We start from the raw sequence: 12,996 nt of genomic DNA, 5'->3' as shown, positions 1-12,996 counted from the left end.
CGATAAATAGTTAGACAAACCTCCACAACGATCGCTGCGAACCGCACTGCTCTGAAACTCGTCTGTAACTGAAGGTAAAAGTCGGACTCCCAGCTTAATGAAGCGCCCGCCGTTCAGAGCTTAGCGGCTCCAGCTCCAAAAAGTCATTGTAATACACATGAATACATAAATGGGAAATAAGCGTAGAAGAGGGGGAGGCAGGAGAGCAAGAAAAGACAGTAACGAAATAAATGTTCGATGCTGCCGACGATCCGACGATCCGGCTACTGTAGTGGTTGTGACTGCAGCGTCACAGCGGCTTACAGCACATTTGTGGTAAGCGCCTTTGGGCCGCTGGCAACACCACCAGCAGCTTGGCGGCGGTACACGCTACAACTTAAGCTTGCCGGGCTGCGCGGTTGTTGGCGGCGGGCAAAGCATGTTCGTGGCGTGGACGCATACATCTTTTTGGTTTTGTTGTTGTGTTTTTATTTTCATTGCTCGCCAAGCGAACAACTGACTTCGTTATGCCAACTTATTCAACTTATTATTGTACTTATTGCTGCACTCGAGCGTGAGTTTTTCTCATCATCAATCTTTTTGTTTTGACTGTTGTTTATTTATTTTTATTTTTATTTTTTTTTGTGTTTGGTCGGTTTTTTCTCTCAAGTGTTTCAATTATAATTTTCTTTAACATTGAGTTATGTAGACAATACCGTTAGTTACGCTGTTGAATTTGCGGTTGCCGTGCGTTAAGATGACTTTGTTTAATTTTTCAAATACCCACTTATTAACTGTGTGCCGATCATATTTGGAGATTATTATGTATTTATATGAAAGGGTGGACCTAGTAAATAATTGAGGAAGTGACGATTTCTTCTTTTTCAAGTTTTTTGTTTTTCATTTCTCCATTGACAATATTCATTATTATATTTTAAAGTGACTAAACAATATTTTATCATCTTCTCGGATTATACCGTTTACAAATGTTTATTTCTCCATAACTTTTATATGTAGTAGGTGTGTGACTTTCCGAAGTGCAATGCGCCTAATTGTAGGCAACGATTTGACTTTCTTATTTAATATGAGCTTAAGAACAGATACCAGCCGATCAAATTTTACCCGGACTGGTGTTTTCAAACTTCATGCTCAAACTTTATCGATAAAAATTTTATTTATCCCTCCCCATATTTTTATGACGTTTTGACCTCCATATGTCAAAAAACGAGTGTATTCGCCGGGGCGTTTGTTTATCGTCGCGTATAAGATTCCAGCATAGAAAAATTCATCAAGCTGCCTGGCTGTCTCTGGATCGAAGAGCCACCAACCAGTTCGATCATGTTGTAGTAGACGGAAGACACCTCTCTTGTATTTGCAATGGAATCTCGATCACGAATTGCAGAAGTGGCACAAAGCAATCACTAAAGGTCTGGAAAGCCACCCCCTACCTTCGAGACGTATCCGTTTTATAAGGTGACGTTATTAGAATGACTAAATCCATAGGTAGAGGTGAAACAGTTACAGATGCCTAGAGCATACCAAAATTATCGAGAAAGCACTTCTCCAACAATTTCTGAATGGCACCGATGATATTGATATCATTAACTCAACAACCGTTAGTTCTGTTTTCGCCAGACTGGATAAGGAAACTGGTTCTCCAATCGAAACGATTGACAAGACGGAATTCTCATTGCCACGAACAAACAGTTGTCGCATTCGCAATTACCAGTCTGAAGAACAACAAATCGGCGGGGGCCGATAGATTGCCGGCCGAGCTATTCAAATACGGCGGCGAAGAACTGATGAGGAGCATCCAAATCTAGAAAAAGACCCGTGAAAAAAAGATCGAAACACACCCCTCTTCGTCGATTTCAAAGCTGGTTTTGACAGCACGAAAAGAGTTGCCTCTAGGTCTGCATTTGGTATCCCCGCAAAACAAATACAGCTTTGGAAACTGGCTTTGAGCAATACTAAAAGCTCCGCAGGATCGGGAAGGACCTTTCCGAGTCGTTCGATATCAAATTAGGTTTCAGACAAGCCGACTCCCTTTCGTGCGACTTCTTCAATCTACTCCTGGAGAAAATAATTCGAGCTTCAGATCTGAATAGACAATATTCTATACAGTCTGCTGGCGTACGAACATTGACCAAACTGATCGAAAGGTCATCATCCCCGTCCTGCTATATTTCAGAAGCATGAATACAAACAGCCCATGGTCGGCGTTCGAGAAAGGTTCGCGAAAGACTCTGGTCCTTTCCGCAGTCAACGGAACGATAAGCTGTCATAATAACTATCATTGACATAGTTCTCAAATTAAAAGACAGCGGCTACGCTGGCGAGATCATTCCCTGTCCAAAAGGTTTAAAACACTCCAGATCTGAGAATATTCGACACAGACAAAGTAGACAAAATCAACTCATAAGTTCTATATTACCACGAAGGAAGTACTATATCACCCGAAAATTATGATATTTAACCAAAAACTCCACAAAACTTTGCATAAAGGTTTACAAAACTTCAGTAGCCCATACTAGTACAAACTATTGTCCACTGCCGACCTCACAATTAGTATTACCCTAATGAGCACATATTTATCTAAAGACTTGACTAAAACGTTAAAGCACGATGGCCCCCTGCGCATGGCAGCCAGCTCTCCCGCATTCCTACTTATTGACAACTGTTTGCTGGTTATTGCCTGGTTGCCACCAGTGACCGGGTTGAGCTTCAATCGCCGCAACACAACTTGTTCAAGTACCTGGTGTGCATGCGCACTTGCATTCACACTGGATTGCACTACTCGCATAACTATTAACCAGCACAACGATACGTATTGGCTCAAGTATGAGTTCGAATACCGGTTTCAGCGTTTTCTTACTCACTTTCGCTTTTCATTTGCATTCTTTAAATAGCAATGAAGTGTTTTCTTTCTTTTTTTGTTTGTTTTGCAATTCACTTTTGCTTTACATTGTCATGTGCAAGTAATGTCGGTTTGAATGTAATTACCGATTACATGGAACAAAGGAAGGTTGGAGTAGGTAGACAACAGCTGATTTTAGTACAAAAGAAAAAGAGAGAAAAACTTCAGTTCGATGAAGGAGAATGTTCTAATTGAATGAAAGCTATTAAAAAGTGAAAGCTCATGCATAAAATTTTGAACTTTTGAACTTTGAACAGCTGATTTTTAGCAGTGGAGCTCTGAAGAATAACGACCGATGCACAATCCCAAATACTTTCTTGCGGATCATACCTCTTCGGTCAATATTAAAACTCTGAATGTATTTCGGACATTAAAAACTTTCTTATACAATCCATCAGTTACTAGAAGAGGCTTACAACTTAACGGATCAGTTTTCTATGCATACTACATATAATACAAGTAGTTGCAAAATCTCGGTTACATACCTAGACATTATTGAGTATGTTCCTTTAAGAAAAGACGAAAATTTCACCATCCTCGTATAGAAGTTTTTACTTCACTTCGTTATCTGTTACGTCAATTGGGATATTACCTGGACGGCCAAAATGAGATCTTTACGCTCTTGAAATACCGAGAGAGAAAGATGAAAGAGTTGTAAAGAATGACCCATTTCAAAGTTCCCTACTTAAAAAAACTCAGATACTCACCGAAGTATTCTCTCAATAAATCCATTGATTGATGTGATGTGGGGAAAGTGGTGCCGTCTTGTTGAAACAAAATGTCGTCGAGATCACGAGTGACTAGAAGCTCTGGGATTTGTTAACGAAGGACTTACTCACTTTTCGCAGCGGCAATTGTCGGCAAGCTCAAAAAGATCATCCGAAAGACCAAAATGATCTCCATTTAACCGAACCCAACCAACGAAGTGTCGCGGTTGGAATACCATTATCGATACGAAACTCTTGTAATACGAAACGATGAGCCGGAATAATGCGGAAGCATAAACCGAAGAAATGACCAAACTGAATCGAGAATCCGAATGATCGGGAATGAAGGCAATAGTCCATTCGAATTCCATTCATTGAACTCAAACCCAGCTTACGAAGGCTGAAGAAACATGTGCTTGAAGGTCTGACTTGAAACTTCATAATCGACGTATCAGTTATTATTAAAGCTAAAGGAAATTATAATCTGAACCGAGTTTTGGTGGTCTGCAGAAACATGAGATTCTTCTTTACTGGAGTAAACTTCGCTTACGTAATTATAGTCGAGTTAACAACAGCGCGTCAGTCGTTTCTTATTTTCGCAATGCGGCGCCAATTGGAGATTCCAAGCGAAGCCAGGTCCTTCTTTACCTGGTATTTCCAAAGCAGTGGAGGTCTTCCTCTTCTTCTGCTTGCCCCGGCGGATACTGCGTCGAATACTTTCAGAGCGGAGTGTTTTCGTCCATTCGAACGACATGACCTAACCAGCGTAGCCACAGGCTTTTAATTAGCTGAACTATGTCAATGTCGTCGTATATCTCATACAGCTCATCGTTCCATCGACAGCGGTACTCGCCGTTGCGAACCCGCAAAGAACCATAAATCTTCCGCAAAACTTTTCTCTCAAACACTCCTAATTCTGACTCATCACATGATGTGATTGTCCATGACTTCAGAAAAGATAGCAGAGCGGGAATGATCAGGGACTTGTAGAGTTTGGCCTTTGTTTGTCGGGAGAAGACTTTACTTTTCAATTGCTTACTCAGTCCAAAGTAGCATCTGTTGGCAAGAGTTGAATATCGAGGCTGACGTAGTTATTGGTGTTAATGCTGCTTCCAAGATAGACGAAATTATCTACGACTTCGAAGTTATGACAACTTCAACAGTGACATGGGAGCCTAGTCGTGAGTACGACGACTGTTTGTTTGATGACTGGAGATATTTCGTCTTGTCCTCGTTCCTTGCCAGACCCATTTGCTCCGCTTCCATATCCACTCTGGAGAAAGCAGAACCAACGGCGCGGTTGTTGTGGCCAATTAGTTATATCAACATTATCGGCGTACGCTAACAGCTGTACACTGTTATAGAAGATGGTATCTTCTCTATTTAGCTCTGTAGCTCATATTATTTTCTCCAGGAGTAGATTGAAGAAGTCACACGAAAGAGAGTCGCCTTGTCTGAAACCTCATTTGGTATCGAACGGCTCGGAGAGGTCCTTCCCGACGGAGCTCTTGGTACTGCCTAACGTCAGTTTACACATCCGTATTAGGTTTGCGAGGATACCAAATTCAGACATCGCGAGATCGAGATCGAAGGACTAATAGACAAAATTGCTAAGTCATTCAAATATACACAGGAGGAAGGATTATAAAGACTCAACGGATATCTCATCTTAGTGGAAATGAGATGGCACTGAACTAGCTGAAACCCGCACAGAACTACAAGTATTTTTTCACTAAGTTCCAGTTTAAACGAACTGAGAGCTCTCGTAAGGCTTAGAAGGTTCACATGTCGTTCAGTAAATAAATATTTATATATATATGTACATACATACACGAACTTAGCGCCGACTTTTATTTCACTTATGCACCGAATTCGAGCTTGTCGTAAATATCGCAAGCTTTTTTATTTTTTCCAGCACCAAAGTGGCTGTGCCGGTTTTAAACTCGTAAATTCATGCGCTTACCAAGTGAGTTTGCATGTGAGTGTGTGTGTATGCGATTGTTATGACCAACTATTGCCGCCGATTGCATCGCTGATGACCAGCAGCGTTTAACGACGATTTGCGAATTCGATGATTGCTTTTCGCTCCGTTAGCTGCACTTCAACCCAGTTTGAATTAATCGCAGCGCAGCGCAGCGCAATGCAACGCAACGCAACGCTAAATCCACTATCCGGCAAGCAAATCAATTCATTGCAATATTTTCGTAGCATTGCGGCGTTGTTGCTGCTGCTGTGGCTGTTGGCAATGTTGCCTGGCGACTCATCAATGCTGCAATGGATGATGATGGCATCGGAGCCACATGCGAGAATACGCAAGTGCAGCACGTATATGCGTCCATACATATATATGTATATAGATAGTAGTTGTATGTATAAATATATACATATATATTACATTTATATACACACATTGCTCCACAAATGCACACATGTCCACACATCCGATTATGTGCCCACCAAATATTTCGCATGTACGTCTGTCTGCTCTTGCAATTGCTTCGATTTGTTTCCATGTTCGTTTATTGAAAAGCGTACTCAATCGCTTTGTTGTTGTTGTTATATTAATATGTAAACCATTGTTGTTGATTGCAGCCCAAACTCTTCGTGATGATCACTTCCATCTTTTGTGGCTCTGGATTATTCGCCGCTGCTATCGCACTGTTTGGCAGCGGGACTAGAGTGGCCACTCCAGTACCCCCACTCGGCTCTGACTTGTCATCTCGCGGCTGCTGTGCGATTTATTGCTCCCCTTCGGCGCCATTTATCGGTATTCAATTGCAGCGTCAGCTTAGCATTCTGCACTCGGCGCACAGCTGCCAATTGCCTGGTGGCTATTTCGATTTTCATTAGCGGAAAATTTGCTTTGATAGCCAAAATGTTGAAGGTTATTTTTGTTTATTATTTACATAATATTTTTTGAGGCCCGAAACTCTTTTTATACCCTGCACAGAGTATTCAAAGTTTGCCACGAAATTTGTAATACCCGAAAGGAAACCGCGGAGACCCTACAAAGACCCGTAGCGAGCTGAGTCGATTTAGCCATGTCCGCCGGTCTTTCTGTATAAACGCGAGTCAGTCTCTCAGTTTTTGATACATCCATCTGAAATATTGTTCACGTCTTTTTCTGCCCAAAAAGCTGAATATAGTTCCTTGCAAGGGTGATAATACTGGTTATGGTGTCCTTCAACTTTTCGATATCCTTTTGTAGTACGATTTGGCCTTGCTTCAAAATTAGCATCGGTTTCGGCGATTACCTCATCTTTCGACGAAAATTTCTTCCCAGCAAGGATTCTTTTAAGATCTGAGAAGAGGAAATAGTCGCTGGGGGTCGGATCTGAAGAAAACGGTGGATCCAGAAAGAATTTCCAAATTCCAGATCCAATACTATCCATAATCTTGCCATCCGTTTGTTTCGTTTTTCTACGCATTGAAACGGGTTCATCGTGTGCAGTCCACTCGGATGACTGTCGATTGAACTTCGGAGTGAAACGATGGAACCATGTTACATCCATTGTCACATATCGATGCAAAAGCTCGAGTTTATTACGCTTCAACATCTCCAAACACAGCCGTAAATCATCAACTCGTCTTTGTTTTTGGTCAAAAATGAGCTTGTGCGGCACCCAGTTTGCTCAGAGCTTTCTCATGCCCAAATATTCGTAAATGGTACGATGTAGACGTTCAGTTTTTATCTTGAGAGTGTCTGTTATCTCGAACAACTTCACTTCATAGTCATTCAAATTTAGGTTGCTCACTTTGTTGATGTTTTCATCGGTAAAAACCTATTTTGGACTTCCACTGCCTTCAGCGTCTTCGGGGCTCACTTCTCCACTTCTAGACTTACCATATCAACCCTTGAAGGTTAATTTCCTGGGGCAGTGTCCGCAAATTCGTCATGACGCCAAGTATTGGCCTCAACGTGAAGGGTATTTTAATGCGATGCAGCCAAAGTTACCGCTTTTTCTGTTTTATTATTTTATTTTGACGTTTTGTAATTCTTTGAAAGGAAAACCGGTTTAAAATCAGCACCAATCGAGATTCAAAATATACTTGTATGTGTGTATGTGCGCCATCAATGGGCTTCAAAATCAAACGTTGATTCATAAAATATTTGGTTATGCATTGCTTGGCTTTGACAAGCTGTGGGAGAACTATTGCTCCACATTACTCGTGTTCTTTCAATGTCTTGTAGTGATTGCAATCGTCTTAGTTTTATGGCATTGAAATGGATGAGAAAACTGTTTGAATAATTCAAAGTTCCATTAGGGTTAAGAATAATGACATAGATTCAGTTTTAACCGAGCACAGGTTCGATGTTGTATAGGATCAAAGACCACAGCTGACCAATTGTCATTGGTGACTTAGATAAATGGTTAAATTCTCGAATTACTTGTGCAGTATATATTCTTTCAGTCGAAGTTCACTGTTCTAAGGAAGGGAAGCGAGTTTCTTTTGTGTAAAAAGGTGACTTGAAGACCTCTGTAAGCAATTCAAGCTGAATATGGGTTCTGAGTCGAACTCATTTTAGACAGACCGCCAATTCAAAGTGTGCGAAATTGACAGTAGGTTTAAAAAGCCACGTGAACCATATCCTGTATAAATTTTTCCCTTCTGGAAATTTTGATGTGAAAGATGCACATCGCTCTGGTCGACCCATCGTTGAAAAGATCGATGAAATTATAGAAAATATTGACCAGGACCGTCACAAAAATGACATCGCTAAGGAACTTAACATTCATCATCAAACAGTTTTTAACCATTTAAAAAAGGCTGGCTACAAAAAAAAGCTCGTTGTTCGGGTACCACATGAATTGTCTGTGAAAAATTTAATGGACCGAATTAACATCTGCGATTCTTTGCTGAAACGAAATGAAATCGAATCGATGGTAACAGGAGACGAAAAGTGGATCAAATACGACAATAATGTGCGAAAAAGATCATGGTCCAAGCGTGGTGAAGCTCAACAAATGGTCGTAAAGCCAGGATTGACGTCTCGAAAGGTTATGCTGAGTGTTTGGTGGGATTGGAAAGGAATCATCCACTATGAGCTGCCTCAGCCTGGTCAAACGATTGATTCTACATTTTACTGTCAACAACTGATGAGATTGAAGCAAGCAATCGAAAAAAACGGCCAGAACTGATCAACAGAAAGGGTTTCGTCTTCCATCAGGACAACGCTAGACCACACACATCTTTGATGACTCGGCAAAAACTGGAAGAGCTTGGCTGGGAAGCTTTGATGCATACACCATATAGCCCAGACCTTGCACCATCGGACTACCATTTGTTTCGGTCAATGCAGAACTGCCTTAATAGAATTAAGTTGGCTTCAAGAGAAGTCTGTGAAAATTACTTGTCGCAGTTTTTCGCCGAGAAACCAGAAAAGTTTTAAACTGATGGAATAATGTCTCTAGCGGAAAAATGACAAAAAGTGGTCAACCAAAATGGTACACATTTGGTTCATTACAGTTCATTAAATACGAAGAGACTTTTTCGACTACCCAATAATTAAGCGACGAAATGGAACTTAAACTGAAATATGTAGGAAATTGAAATTAACACTACTTTTGACTTTGAGAAACCATATAATTTAATACTTGTAATGAAAAGCCAAGAGTAAATTCTGTTTTGAAAATATTATTGGTCGAGTAAATCCTTAATATTCATCCTTCCTTTGGGCACACCGGATATATCTATTAAACGCACTCTGAAAGAAATAAGGAAAAAAGCTGTCATAACCTCTATTTCGATCGTTCTTGCATAGGCCACACGTTCGTTTTCCATTTAGCTACGGAATAAAATGAGTAATTTTAAAACTGACTGCGTTTGCTCAATGAAAATTGCGGAATAAATGCCGGAGTGGTGTGCAGGCGCGGTCGTACAAATGTAAATGCCAACAATTGTGGTGACAATGTTGCGAAAATGTTGCACAATTACCATACACATCCCCATCATACTCATGCACATGCTCATTCATATGTATGGGGCAACATAAATGCCACACACGAATGGACAACAACAATGCATAATAAATACAAGCAGCGAAATTCACAACCGGCTGCCTGTTGGACTCCGGTGGAAGTGTGTAATAAATGCAAATGTTGCAAATGAACAAAATTTGCGCTTCTGCATCCAAATGTTTAGAGATACCCATATGCTTATATAAAGGGTGGTTCGTTAAACTGTGATATCTGGGCCTTGGAAGAATGTGCTTGTATGAGAGTGATCTTTAGCCTAGTTAAATGGCGCTACTGTCGCAAGAGAAATTTACTATTCTACTCTACATTCTCGTTGCTACTAACGAAATTTCAACCTAATAGAACTCGTGTGTGTGGAAGCGGGGATGTCTGCAAACGTCAGAGAAACAAAAAAACATTATCGATAGTGCTTCTATTTTTGGTTTTGGAAGGTTTTTTGGAAGGGATCTCAAAGAAAGCTTACATGCTTAATTGAGGAACTGCTTCCGTGACGAAATTCAGATTACGAATTTTACGAATTCTATTGTGGTCGCAGGTCCGTTTTTAATATGCTACGCCCAGGTGCCTTGCAAACGGCTACCACGACGTAAACGGTCGTATTCGACGCTGTTTAAGGCCAAATGGAAGTACTTACTAGACCGCCGACGAATCGAACCCTCGACGAAAAGTTGAAACCGTGGAATTCACGAACGAACATGCTCCAAAAAGGTGAAGGCTGACTTATCGGCCGGAAGAGTGATGCCCATCTCTTTTCTAGGATTTAGAAGGAGCAGATCCCTCACACGTTTAGGTACTTGTAGAAGAATAAAGATTTGGTTTTGTTGAATTATATAAAAACCGAACCATTTGACGAAGATGAGGAGGTTATCGGAGTCTACTTTGCAGACCTTCATAAAAAGCACTGTTTATATGGAGTAAGTAAGGAATTGGAGCAACACTGGGACACACCAAAGTTCAATGTCTATCGAAGAGAACGAAGATCGATTTCATGAAATTCCGTCGATTCCATCAAATTCCGGGGAGTCAGTCAACAGCATGTTCTAACGATCACTAGTGATGGTAACGCATTTCCCCGACTCATTTCGAAAGAGATAAGGCTCGATAATGTCCACATACCACAATCCCCACCAAACAATTAATTTTTGGAGATGCCATTGCGGCTCCTCCATTTCCCTGCCGATTATGACAGTAGTTTCTGCTTTCTCCAGTCTGGATAAGGAAGCGGAGTTATGGGTCTAGTTGTGAACGGGGACAGGACGAAATATCTCCTGTAATCAAACTAATAGTCATCGCATTCGCGACTTTGCTCACTTGTCACAGTGGACAACCATAACTTTGAAGTCGTAGATAATTTCGTCTAGCTTGGAACCAGCATTAACACCAAAAACAATATCAGCAATTAAAAAGCAAGTCCCTCATCATTCCCTTCCTGCTATATGGTGCGGAAGCATGGACAATGACAGTAACTGATGAGTCGGCCTGAGGAGTGTTCGAAAGAAAGGTTTTGCGGAAGATTTATGGTTTTCTGCGCATTGGCAACAGCGAATACCGCAGTCGATGGAACAATGAGCTGTACGAGATATATGACATTGACATAGTTCAGCGAATCAAGAGACAGCGGCTGCGCTGGCTATGTCATGTTGTCCGGATGGAAGAGAACACTCCAGTTTTGAGAGTTTTCGATTCAGTACCCGCCATTAAACCAAAAATGGGCATCATCTGAGAGAACCCTATTTTGCGCGAAAAGGTCTTACAGTAGCCACGAGAGAACGTTAATTTGCTTAATATTTTTGTGTAACGTGACATGATGAAAGGGAAACCTCACCGAACACACTGACAAAATTTGACACAAATCCCTAAAGAAACATGGCCTCAGCGAGCTGTCAAAATTACTTCATCCCCATTGGTAAACGTGTACTAATAATATCTCTAAAACTTTTTTTTGAACAAACGACCATAAGAAAAACCCTGTACAATGCACTAAATAGTATTACAAGTAGAGCCATTTTATTTGCTTGCAGACTTAAGCAAAGGTCTATCATATCAGAATTGTTTTATTATATTCATTGCTCATTCAGTTGCTGCTCATGCTCGTTTCAGTTTTGAGAAATTGAGTGAACTAGTGCGTAGCCAACGAGCTTTAACGACGAGCATCTTATCTGCACTGTGATCAACTCATTATAAATGTATATTTACAGTTTTAGTTTTAGTTTGGGCTTTTCCTTTTTCTTTTTTGGTTTTCCAGCAGCAGTCACACCTTTGTTTTAATCAGTTAAAAGTTAGCGACAACCACAATGCATTCAAATAAATGAAATTATTAAGCAAATTACTGCTCAGTTGCCCAATTTATGGGAACAATAAAGCACACGGGTTACACGGGCCGTATACGCAACATCCGCTGGCGTGATACACTACGAACAATGGGCAATTTGCGCTGGCCATGGACAAGTAGCTAGTGAGTTTATTTAGCGATTTAATGAACTGAAGTTGTTAGTTACACATTAGTAACTTATTTGCCACAATTCTTAGGATCTCAGCTCTATCTTCTTCCACAGTTTGTATAATTCAGGAAAGCTTTGGGGTCTGCGGAATGGTGGTTTGACAAATGAGAGATTAAAAGATTTTTTAAAATTAAGACACGGCCGAAATTTGGATGTTGTTGTGTTGTTTAAAATTGATAATTAGTAAGGAGAAAGATTCCTCAGGAACAAGCTTTCATATTTTTGTTATTATTATCTTTGAATTTACATACAGTTGAAGGGTGACTAATTAGACGATGTCATCAAAGAGCAGAGAATGGTTGAAAATGTTGTAGAAGTATTTTGGAAATTGGTTTTTTAGTGAGGCTTTGGGTAAATCCTGTTGTTGTTGTTGTAGCGGTTATCTAGTCCTAATTTGAGTGATAAGGTTCAAGTTGGTTGTCATCGAACGGTGAGACCAGAAAACGTGCTGTTTCGACAGAGACGTACCATAGGGAGAGGAGTGTTGGATGAATTGAAATCAATGGATATGCAAAGAGGTAGTTACAGTTATACGGGGACACATTGCCCGCAAGACAAATACTTGACATGCCTGGGTCGATAAAACCAGTTTAACCTGCTGCAGTAGCCAGAACGAAATCTCGGCACAGCTCGAGCTCTTCTTTTGCTATGGTTGGTGTTTAAACTCCAAGTACGTCATTTACTATGATGAAGTTGATGAAGGTGTTAATGGCTCCACTGTAAATGGCGGTAAGTGAGTGTCCGTAGTCTGGGTAAGTTTGCTGCGTCCGCAGTCTGGGAATATTCCTAGGGGCCGTTTCAAACAGACGACTGCAGGGTCAGACGCTGCTTGGAGCGCAGTGCATTGTGTTCCTCAACTGGAAGCATGCAGACCTCATTATATAGATGTTCGACAGGGGGCCTCAAGAGACAAA

The 12,996-nt window shown here is 40.8% G+C and overlaps 1 protein-coding gene across 3 annotated transcripts in view; it reads right to left on the bottom strand.

Moving 5' to 3' along the window:
• LOC126760409 (protein obstructor-E-like) overlaps positions 1-12,996 on the bottom strand; it is a 241,426-nt gene that overhangs the window by 227,201 nt on the left and 1,229 nt on the right. The window contains exon 1 of one of the 3 annotated variants that reach the window (XM_050476013.1): positions 21-62. The exons of 1 other annotated variant lie outside the window; for it this stretch is intronic. The gene's annotated coding sequence lies outside the window, so the exon portion shown is untranslated. Of the gene's footprint in view, positions 1-20; positions 63-12,996 lie in introns of those variants that run through there. One more of the 3 variants, XM_050476014.1, reaches the window with a different exon arrangement.

The sequence above is a fragment of the Bactrocera neohumeralis genome, chromosome 5, assembly GCF_024586455.1.
Source record: "Bactrocera neohumeralis isolate Rockhampton chromosome 5, APGP_CSIRO_Bneo_wtdbg2-racon-allhic-juicebox.fasta_v2, whole genome shotgun sequence".
NCBI classification, from domain to species: Eukaryota; Metazoa; Arthropoda; class Insecta; order Diptera; family Tephritidae; genus Bactrocera; species Bactrocera neohumeralis.
This window is presented reverse-complemented; position numbering and strand designations above follow the sequence as displayed.